The sequence below is a fragment of the Merops nubicus genome, unplaced genomic scaffold (genome assembly GCF_000691845.1).
Source record: "Merops nubicus isolate BGI_N331 unplaced genomic scaffold, ASM69184v1 scaffold6389, whole genome shotgun sequence".
NCBI lineage: Eukaryota > Metazoa > Chordata > Aves > Coraciiformes > Meropidae > Merops > Merops nubicus.
The window spans coordinates 166,652-178,954 of NW_008628952.1; positions in this window are offsets into that span (position 1 = coordinate 166,652).

Below are 12,303 nucleotides of genomic sequence, written 5' to 3' on the forward strand. Positions count from 1 at the left end.
AGGTTCTGAACATTTTTTTCTTATGCCATGAAAATTACTGTCTATGTGTTAGAAGGAAGTTCTGCAAACTTCTTGCCCAGATTCAGAATTAAATCACTGCACTTTCCACTGAAATTTGAATGTTGTAGGGCTATAGTATGGGAAAAGAGAGAAAACATGAAATACAGTTTCTGTGACAGGGGTTAATAAAAAGGAGAAATATTAAAAAAGCTTTGTGAGAGGTTTAATAAGTAAAAAAAAAATAACCAAAAACAAAGTGCTTCCCACTGGGAAGTCAACCTGTGCCAAAGCCCTATTTGCAAATGCTGAAGGCTTAATGACACAACTGTTTAACTCTTTGTCTTCTCTCAGACTTTTAAATTATGAAGTGTATAAATAATGCAGCTTAAGATAAAGCCACCTTCATACAAACCAAGCAAGTCAACCCACTGAAAACTGTGAGAGGATTTCTGGCATGATGCAACTTCAGACATTAACACATAGAAAGTGTATTTCTTATTTTATAATAAATTTTATGACCCTTCCTAGACCCCAACCCAGCCCAAAGCACATTCTTTCCTCTGATAGTTTGTCAATAGTTTCAAATACAATTAATGTATCCAAAACAATCTGTAAGGCAAATGTAGGTTTAGAAATCACAGCATCTCAAAGAACAAGAGTACTTGGAGGTTCTCCTGAGTGTTTGAGTCTCTCAGAGAAAAGCAGCAGCCCCACCCACGTTCACAGGTCAGGTATGGCATAGACAGAAATGTAGCAGAGGGAGTCCCAAGGAAATAAGCCAATTTTCAAGCAGAAAATGCTTTTTTTTGGGGGTTTGCTCCAGGTGGAGCCATCCTACATTCATCATGCACAGGGATGAGGTGGACAAACCTGTGCACCTGCCATTAGAGGAAGGTGTTTTGGATTTTGGGCTGTTGTTAGCATTGCTGCTGTGCCTTTTCAAGCTTCACTCTTGAAAGGGCAATACCTGAAGTGCTGAATGATGCTGAGAGGAGCAGCAGTGAAGGCTGTTGAGTTACAAGCTCAGGTTTTGGTTTCATACTCATCCTTCATGGAAGTAACAAGAGAACAGAGCAGGAAGCTCAGCAACACCAGGCAAGAAAAGAACAGTAAAATATGAATTAAAACTGAAAGAAACCAAAACATCACTATTGCCTAAAGCCTCAAACCAGTATTTATCTTCAGGAAGAATAATAATTTAATGGAGCACACAGTATTGTCCAGTGTTGCTGCTTTTTAGGAGCAACTCAGCCCTTTTAGGAACAATTCAAACTATAACCTCCCCATATACTCCCTAGCCCACTATTCCAATGCAGCCATTCCTAAGCAGGAGTTACATCCTCACCTAATTTATTCCAAAACGCTGCTGAAATCAATGGGAATTTGGCATAAGAAAATCTTACAACATCTCACAGCATAATCACCATGTTGCAGCATGTCAGGCTGACATGACAAGAAATGGCTGAGTGGAAAGAAACAGCAGCTTAAACTGCTATCAATATATAACACTTAACACCACGGTGCTAAGCAGTTTTACTGACTCCCACAATGGTAATTGATTAACAGGAACATGTTAAAAAACCCACGTAAATAGATGCATTAGCTAATTACAAAATAATCACTTTCTTGTCTGGTTGCATGAAGAGCACGGGAATGATTTCCCAGCTCGTTGAGTTAGTAAATGAAAGAATAAAAAAAAAAGAAAATATCAAGCTGCATCTGGCAGAAGACAATTAGTAGAGACAGACCTGGGCTGTGGAGGGAGAGATTTCCCTGCCAATGTAAAGGGACAGTGAAAACCCAGACAAAGGGAGGCAAAAACTGGAGGGTTTTTGCAGGTATTATATTAGCAGACATCTCCAGGAACAGAAGAATGGGATTTTATTTTAATATTTATCCCCAGCACTGTGTGCCTCAGCCTTTCAGGCATTAGGTCTTCACCGAGCTTGATGCTTTATGCCTTGATTCATAGATCACTAAGGTTGGAAAAGAACCTTTAATATCATCAAGTTCAACCATCAACCCAACACTGCCACGACCACTTCTCTGGGAGTGTCAGGGATGACCAGGGACTACTGGTGTTATTGGGCCATGAAGCCAATGTTCCAGGAATGAACTGAGAGAGAACTGGGTGAGGGGAGGTCATGGAAATGGAAACAAGTAGCTTATGATGTGTCCTTTCTCTCCTCTGTCCCAGGTAGAAGCCCCTCTGAAAACCTAAAATTCTCCCCCGGGTTTTTTTCCCTGCTGAAGCAGAACCCACTGCATTAATCAAGGGTTACTGGAAGCTTCCATTTACACCAAAACCCTGTGGCAGGGCACACACACACCCAGGGTAAATGGGCAGTTATAATAAATATTTTGATCACAGCTAATTTGTCAGCTACAGCACAGAAACAAAAGACTAATTAAATGGGCCAAGATGCAACTCACGTAAGCAAAACCACGATTCCAGGTGTTAGGAAGCAAACTGAGAAAGAATTGCCAGGTTTTGTCTTTTCAACGACTTAGAGAAGCAAAACTGCTGATGATCTGATAGATTTCACAGAACTTGCTGTGAACAGCATGGCACAGAGGTGCAGGCAAACCTGCTGTAATGAGAAGAGGGAGAATGTAGAAATAATTAGTCGAGGTTTATGGCACCTACCAGCTAAACACAGGACACTGAGATTATCAGAGGCACTGCACAGGAGTATAACAGCACAAAAGTGGTGGGTGGCAGATTCAGGGAGCAGATCTGCAGGGTCTTTGTAGCACAAGTAACTTCATCACCAGTTAGTCTTGTGATGAGCCACTGTAAGTACAGCAAAACGTGGGTAAAACATCTGACTCACAATCTATCAGCCACTCCCTCATTTGTCTCATAAACCACCTTCTCCATGTCTGCTCTTCACCCATTTTGAAAGATAAACTTCTGGAAAACCACCTATGGGACTCAGATGCTGATTCCCCTTCGAACAAGTGGGCTCTGAATGCCAAAATCACAGAAACAGCTTTGAAAGCATTTGCCTTCATCTTTCCTTCCTCTCAGCTTTAAAAATATTCTTCCCCCATCACCACCAGCAATTTTCATCAGGCAAGATGAGAGAATTCTGCACGCTTGGGGAGGGAACACGGTCACTTAACCACCCAACTGTCACCACAAGCTCTGGGTGAGGTGGTTGTACTTCCATACAGGTAATGGAGTGAGTCACAGAGTGCAGAATATGCATCTGCAGAAAGCTTTAAAGCAAACAACCATCCCAGGGGAAAGGGGGAGACTAATTAAAACTAGTGCTACACAAAGATGCTGCTGTTCTAACATGTGTTAGTAGGAGGTGGTGCACAAGAGAGCAATAAAAGAAACGTCAAAGGAGAGGAGCAATCGTGGAAGAGCCTGAGCTGAGGGATGCAGAGACAAGTGTCTGGGGAAGCAGGGCAGAAGCTTTGCCTACAGCAAATAGAGTTCTCCAAAAAAACATGAAAGGCTGGGGGACAGGTGTTTAGCTCCTTGCTCCTCCTCCTTGTGGCTCTCACCAAGGCAGTGGGCAGCTGCCTCTCTGGAAGACACAAATTCTCCAAAAAATATACCTCAGGAGCAGAAGGGCTGAATTCATTCCTAGATCACATCCAGTAGAATACAGAGCAGAGCTGAATATTGATGAGAGACAGCTTTAGGTGGCAAAGTCATCAGTGTTACAGCCAGTGTTCTGCAAGCCTAATGAGTACCTAACCCTTTTCATGAAGGAACAAAGAACTGGGAGTCCACCTTCACCTCCTCTCTTTAGCCTCCTGGGAAAACTAAACCAAAATACTCCCAAGTATTTGAAACTGGGCAACATCCAATGCCTGAGCTTCTAAAAGCAGTATGATATTTCCTCTTCCATCTGGTTGATCTTCAGCTAATTAACTGACACGGTTGAAAACGAGCTCCAGCTAATTGAAGCACTCTGTTCTCCCTTTCCCTGGTGGGAATGGAATGGATTCCAGACAATCAGTGCTTCAACATTTTCCAAGTAATCCCAGCTCGGTGCCACCAGTCCTGGGCCAGCCTCCCAACAACTTGCACACATCCTCACCTTGGGCTATGAATCCAAAAAGCATCTCTGGAAAGGCAAACTGGCCAGGAAGAGTGGGCAGATGTCTGCAGTCTCCAGTCCATAGGATGTTCTGGAAAATATGCCACCTGCAAATGCTGAGACCAGCTGAGCTACAGCCTTGTCTTCTCTCTGAAGCCAAAGAAATCTTCCAAGCTAGTTCATGCCACCTAAAGGCTTGAAGGCCATCTGCAGGGCTCTTTGCAAGAGAACTGCAGTGTTAGACATGGTTCTGTGGATGCCCTGCAGGTGATGGGTGCCACAGCTCTGAATCTCAGGTTTTAAGAAGTTAAAAAAGTATCTCCACCACTGAGGAAAGATGTTAAAGCATAAAAAAAACCTTTGCATTACCTTAAGGAGCTCAGCTGCACTGAGAAGTGCCCTGGCAAGGCAGCAGCAGACATCTCTGCAAGCTTTTGGGAGCCAGAGACCCCAGGGTGCAGCCTGCCAGCCCAGCCCCTCTCCTCTAGACCTTCGTGGCTGTTCCCACAGCCCCAGCTACAGCCTTGCTCCAAACAAGCTATTTATGAACCCCAGCTGTCATGGAACTATAGAATGGTTGGGAAGGGATGGCTCAAGGTCATCTAGTCCAACCCTCATGTCCTATTCCTTCAGGAAACTCCTTCCCCTCATACCTGCTGCCATCTGAGGATTTTATTTCTCCATCTTTTCCTCCTCCAGCTCTCATTAGCATTGAACTCCTGGGCTTCCAGTCTCTTTTCCAGTGACATTATCCACTCCCAAACACAAGGAGTAGCTTTCAATGACAGCAAGAAATCCCTGAAAGTTTCTCCATGTCTCCCAATAAACAGAATTAATGGATAAATTTAAACTGTGGCCATTGCCACTCTTGTCTCTTGTCCTGTTGTGGTCATTTGCCCAGAGCTAGTTTCAACACCCACATCTACAACGCAAGCAAACAAAAAGCACCTCCCCAAATACACAGGGGAGCAAAACTGTTTGTAAAAATATTTACAGTAACACAAGCACCAAAATGTTGTGAAGATCAGGCCAGATGTTGTGATTCAGCTGCATTCTCAGTTGTGTGCCCCAGATCCCCCTGAAATCTAAGGATGAACAGACTTGCATCTCGTGAAGGTTTTCACTCTTTCTCTGCAATAGGAAAGTTTTTAAATCCTCCTGGCACGTCTTGTTCTCTGGTCTTTAGTGGGTGCTAAAGAAAAAATATGAATTTTCAGTCCCAAACCATCATCGTCTCAAGGATTTTCCTTTTTCTATTTTTGTCTTAAATTATTAACTTCTAGCAAAAGTAGATGAAAAGCTGTATTAACTAAGAGCAGTTCTATATGCCTGAGTTTTATTTCTGTGCCTCAATTTGGGAAATAAGGAAACATAAATAAAATATCTCCAGAGGATGCTAATTCACTTCTCTTTCTTTAATGCATGAAATACAGTCGTGGCATACAGATCATCATCTAGCTAGAAACATCATTTAATATTTATTCCCACACCATTTGAATCTGCAGATGGAAAGAGGATTTCCCACCCCCTTCCCTGATCTGGGATCTCTCAGGGTCCTGACCTCAGAACGTGTCACAGCTAAACGGTGGTGGATCAATATTTATTTTACCCCAGCAAGCAAAGTTCACTTTAAAATACCTAAATTGGGATGTTTCCCAGCTTTTTCAGGAGCACTGACACAAAGTTCACCTTTCTTCATTGCAATACAAGCAAACAGCTTTGGGAAACCCATTGAAGGAACTTTTTTTTCACCGTGGGAATGGAAGCCTGGTCAAATTGGGAGAAATCCTGTGATTTTGCAACACCAGAATCATGATGAAATTGCCTCTTCCATAGGCTGGGTGGTGGTTTCTGTCTCCTAAAAGGGCTGCATTAACCATAGGAGGAGCTTTCCAAGAGCTTCCAGGAGAAAGCAAATTTCACGTTGGGATTTAAAAAGGAAATGACACTTCCCAGGAAGATGTAGATGAGCTCCAGTCTTACCAAGCCCTGACCTTTTCTCAGGATTTTATTCATGTTGGGTGATGTCCTGTGCTCTTCATGGATGTTTATTTGCTCTGGGTTATTTGGCTGAGCTCTGCTGGGTGTATTTAAATATATAGGAGCCACATCACGTTGCCAGAAATTAATACCATGTGTTGCACCTATATTTATCATAGACTGATAGATCAAGTGATATATCTTGATATCATATATATCAACACTGATAGGTAGTGATTTTTAAGCACTGGTCACCTCTCTCCTTACATCATAAACTTCAAAAACTGATATTTTAGAAGTAAAAGCTCATTTGCTGGCAGTGGTCACCCTGGAGTGACTGTGTGCTCTGGATCTCTCATCCCTTTTGAGTTCCCAGATGGATGTGACACGAACTCCAAGGACCTCAAAGGAAAACAACCTGTTGATTTCAACAGCTTTTCCAAGGAGTTGATTAGAAAACAGTGGGAGGTCTTGTGCACTGAACACTTTTGAAGCTCCAACCCCTTTGAACAGGAGGCAGAAATATCTTAGATAACTTTGCCTTTACACTCCCCTTTAGGTAGCAACACTCTTCCCTTCCAGCACAGGACACAGATGCTAATAGAAGGATATTTTTTATAAAAAAACAGTCATCCCAAACCTTGATTGTGTCTCTAGCACAGAGCTGTGGTTCAATTGTCACTTTGCCTGCCTTCCTATTTATAAGAGTAAACAAAATGCATTGACAAGTACAAGATTCCAGCTAGGGCAATGCCATGAAGATGCTTCTACCTCCTCACTGCTACCAACAAGAGACAGAAACCTGTACCACACGTTCACTCACATGCACACACTTTACTCACTGTGGTGTGAGGATTTTGAGACCTTGCTGCTCTCTACAGCTACCTGAAAGGAGGTTGGAGCAAGGTGGGGGTCAGTCTCTTCTCTAAAGGAACAAGCAATAGGAGAAGTTCTGTCAGAGGAGGTTTAGGTTGGATACTAGGAAAATTTTCTTGCCCTAAAGGGTTGTCAAGTGCTGGCCCAAGCTGCCCAGGGCAGTGGTAGAATCCTCATCCCTGGAGGGATTTAAAAGCCATGGAGATGTGGAGCTGAGGGACATGGTTTAGTGGTGACCTGGCAGTGCTGGGGGAATGGTTGAACTTGGTGATCTTAAAGGTTTCTTCCAACCAAAACAATTCTATGATTCTACGCTATGACTTGTGGATTTTTGCCCTGGAATATCTTTTCATCTGAAGGAGTGAGCATACACCTCACCTGGGCATCCTTGCAGCATGGCCAGCAGATCCAGCCCAACACCAAGCCAATGGTCCTCTTGGGACACCTCAGGCCTGCCCCAGCACCATGTATGGAGGTTCCCTTTGTAAAGACCCCCCTTAGCTTATGTATCTTCCAAAATAACCATCTCTTTCCACCAGGAGAGGTGACCACTCCCTTCTCAAACCTCTTGCATGATGCTGACTTTGGGACTTTTAGCACCCACCCCTTGAAATATAAATAGTAGGAAAAAAATCCCAGTTTACCCAACAGGTATAAAGAGTATCCTGTTGGTACAGCAAAGCTTGGGGCAGTGGCTGCTGGAACAGCAACAGATCCTACTGTGAATGGCTGAGTGACCCATAAACCAGATGTCAGGGCTATTATTTCAGTTGCTAATTGCACTGTCATTAAGCATAATGGTACATTAAAAGCAAAAGTGTGTTCCTGTGATAACAGGGTTAAAACCCTCTCCTTGTGAATTGCCATCTCTGCACCTCAAAGGTTCTTTTCTTGAAATCAAAAGCTAATTTAGGTGCTCGACTGCCCGTTTACAGAGCCAGGGGAGTTGAAGCAAACCTTCACCTCCTTCCCATGGAAAAACAAGACAAACCAAAACAAATTAGCTTTTTCCTCATTATTAGGTATTGGCAAGGCAGACACCAGCCAATTATCCTATGAAAAATACATCAGCACCCTCCTGTGAAAATGAGGCAGCCTTATGTTGCCAGGTGACAGAAACCATGAGCCCTGACAGCACGAAGACCACAGGCTGCCCCTGTCCTGTGCTGCACAGCATCCAGGATCCCACCACATTTGTTTGAATTCCAAAGTCTCATCCAGCTCCACATCCTTTGTCAGAAGCAGCAAGGATGGGAGGTTTGAAATCTCTCACTGGATGGAGTAACTGGGATTGAAAGAAAAGATGCTAAAGGTGTTGAATGTCCCTTCCAGCCTGAGCCATTCTATGAGACACGTTTTCAGAAAGAGAAAAATACAACTTGATTCATCTGATTCTGCAACACCTGGAATAATTCAGTGGATTCAGTTGATTTTTTCCTGTTCCACCTTTCCCAGGACTGAACACGAGGCTGTCTCAGCATTGTCAAGTTGTAGAACCATGCAGCCTTTCAAAGGGTTCTTCATTTTTAGTGAAATAAAGAATTCCCTGTGCCAAAAACCAATTTCTGGGGTTCTATTCACCTTAGCTCTTGCTTATCCAAATTACACATGTAAATATATATATTTTTTACTGCTTTAACATGAGTCATTTAATATCAGTAACCCCTTGCAGCACTGGTGCTGTGCTGGTGAGGTGCAAACACTGAACGAGGAACATATCTGAGCAGAAAACAAAAGGCAGCAGATGGATGAGAACAGGGGGAGGCAGGGTAGGAGATGGGGAAATCCTTTGCTCCCCTAATGCCTTCTGTTATTGGGGTGTGGTGGGACCCCCAATCTATCAGTGCTTCTGATCAAGTGATGCCCAGAACCTTCATGCACTGTCTGAGCTGCAGCAGGACCTCACAGAATCACAAAATATGAGCAGAGGATAACTTAGATGGGAAGGAACCTTTGAAGTTCACCTAGTCCAACCCCCCTGCAGGGAGCAGGGACATAGAGCAGGGTGCTCAGAGATCAACCAACCTCACTTGGGATGGTTCCAGGGATGGGGCAGCGACCACCTCTCTGGGCAGCCTGTGCCAGGGGCTCACCACCCTCAGCATCCAAAATTTCTTCCTTCTATCTAATCTAAATCTCCCTCTTTTAGCTTAAAACCACCACCCCTTGTCCTGTCTCAAGGAGCTTTGCTAAAAAGTCTGTCCCCAGCTTTCTGACAGGCTCCTTTAAGTACTAAAAGATCTATCCACATAGGAAGGTGAGAATCTCTCTATGGTGAGGTTCCTCTAAGAGCAAAAAAGTTTCAGCAGTCTTCTTTGTAAGCAAGATTTCACATGTTTTAGATGGTTTTTCTGTATTTTAGATGGTTTTCCTGTAGACATCAAGGTTTGCATGCTTTTCTCTGAAGTATCACTTCCCATAGCCCTTGCCCAGCTATTATCTCCCCCTTTTTAAACACTCAAATTCAGCATGGAAAGAATTCTGGGCTGAGGCCACGTGCTGAGCTCCTCCAAATTGCCATTTTCCTGTGAAACGTTTCTTCCCAGGTGCTACCTGCTCCCAAACAGACTAGGATCAGTGAAAATGGCTCCACATCCTTTAGGATATCTAACATTCATACTGTTCTATAATTAACTCTCCTTGCCACCTGCATTTGTCTAATTCCAACCAAAAAAAACCCCAAACAATTTCCTTGCCAATCACCTCACTTTTGGAAGAGGGAGGACTCAGCCTGGGAGTAGGTGAGAGCAGTCAGTCCAGCACTAAATTACTGTGGTTTGTGTGGAGGATATTTATGGGTAATTGGATTGCCTCTGAAATTACTACAACAGTGGAGAATCTCCAACAGTGGAGAATCTACCCCCTAGAAAAAAGAAAACCAACAATTGTTGGCTTGCTCCTTGATAGTGAGTGGAAAGAAGGTGATTATTATACCTGCCAAACACATCAGCCCTGACGTGTTCAAAGCACTCTGCATGGCATTTATTTTGATTTACAGGGGTTTGGAGAAGGAGCACCCTTCAGAAAGCCTGCAGAGGAGGTATGGAACAAGTCCTGCTTATCTCACTGGCCCTCAAAAATAAATCTCAGTTGGTTTGAATTAAACTGAGCAGAGGGTGGCAATCTGGGCAGTATTTGGTGTAATACTGGGTGAAAAGACCTTGTTCAAAAGGGACAAGAAGGATCAGGAATCCTGCTTTACATCCACACAACCCAAACACAAGCTGAGGGCCACGTCTCCAGCTCAGTGCTGGATGGAAGAAGCTCCAAAAGGGTTGAATTTGGCCCTGAAAAAACGTGGAATATTATTCCCTGTTTCAGAATGCAGGGAGGAGGAAACTCTTCTTTGTCCTCACATCTTTTTCTGCTTCTCTTTTGGCAGAGGTGCTACAGAAGATGTGGCACAGCTGAGGAGATTTTCTGCAAGGACATTTTAAGCTCCCAGGTATGGAAGTTGCTCAAAGTCTCCTATTATTACTGCCCTTCAGGAAAAACATCTGTGAAAATTCAGATTGCATTCACTTTAAGGCTTGCTGGTGGATTTTATAAACAGAACTGTTGGTGATTTGGGTTTCTTAGAAGCCAATTTTGCTGTTTATCTATAGGAATAAAAAACCCTCCACGATATAGAATAACAAGCACATTTCAGAGGGATGTCTTAAACAGTGAGACTAGAAAAAGTTTCCCATCTGCTACCATTCCATTAAATGCTAAAATGGGGAATTTTCAAAGCTTCTGATCTGGGTGGGGAAGGTTTAAGGAGTTCTGCTCCCATTTCCAGTTTGCATCCATCCAGGCATATGGGGAGTGTTTGTAGGTGCCTGAAAAAGGCCTAAATTTGTACACACAGACAAATTAATTTTTATTAATGAATTATATTGACACATAACCCTCTACTTGTATGTCAGAGATGCCTGAGCACACAGCTTCTGGCAGGGAAACAGGCCATTATTGAACAGAAATTCATTCTTAAATATATAATATCATAAAAATAGCTACTACACATCTATGACTGGTATAAATCACTATATTTTCATGCTATATCTGCCTTTATAGCAATTTTTAATTGATATATTTCTTCCTGAATTAGCTCAGTGTAAAAACTGATAAAAAAATCTTTAAGAAATGGTCTCTGTTTTGGTCTCAGCTACACAATGGGATAGTCTGGAATGGTTAGTTGGTCTTTTATGTATTGCATACACTGTGTTTTAAGCTTATTCCTCCTTAGCACACCTCCACCCAGCTTGTTTGTAGCACAAACAGCCCAACACGACCCACACAGAGGATAATCATGTTCAGCTTTTATAATACTGTCATTAATTACTTTGAATAAAAAGATGAGCTAGTTTACATCTCTGCTGTCAGTGGAGAGCATGGCACATCCCCAGAAGACATCATACACACCAAGAGAATCCCTAAACCTGCAAGATTTGAGCAAATTCAGGACATTTGTGCCTAGAAACTGATTGTCCACACAGGCAGGTACCAATCTCAGAACTTTTGCTGATGATAATAACAGAGTTTTATGCCTTTAAATAGAAAACTTGCCAATGCATGTCTGGTTTGGTTAGCCTGAGTTTTGCAGATGAGTCTATCACTTGCTCAGCTCAAAAATTAGTGCTGTCAGTGAAGAGACTCACTCAGGTAGGTTGGCATGTGGTAGACATGCTTGTGGTATTGAATTTTAAGTGCAGCTTGAATCTGTCCTGAATTTTTACACAATCTCAGCTTTGCTTCTGACTATTTTTAAGTGACAAATAAAACCCTATCAAAAAATGTGGCTCAGAGCTCCAGCCAGCCTCACCTGGGATGGTTCCAGGGATGGGGCAGCGACCACCTCTCTGGGCAAGCTGGGCCAGGGGCTCACCACCCTCAGCATCAAAAATTTCTTCCTTGTATCTCATCTAAATCTCCCTTATTTTAGTTTAAAACCATCACCCCTTGTCCTCTCCCAATGAGCTCTGCTAAAATGTCTGTCCCCAGCTTTCTGACAGGTCCCCTCTAAGTACTTCAGGGCTGCAATAAGGTCACCCTGGAGCCTTCTCTTTTCTAGGCTGAACAACCTCCTTTTGGGACTTTCTGGTGATTAAATGGAAAAATTAAATTGCCTTTCTGATTTTTTTTTTTCCCCCTTATGCTCGAATTTTAGTAGCTTCTTTTAAAGTTTTAGTATTTGGACAGTTCTTCAGTTCTATTTTAAATAAAAATAAATCAGAAAGGTGATATTATATTATGTAAAACATATATTATGAGATAGGGTTGGATATTCCATTTGATAGCATGTAAGACCAAAGAAAAATCCAGCAAAACCAGATTTTCTACATCAACCCCAGCTGCAAGCTACTGGAACAGAAATCCTGTGGAAGTTTACAAAACCCCATTTCTCTCT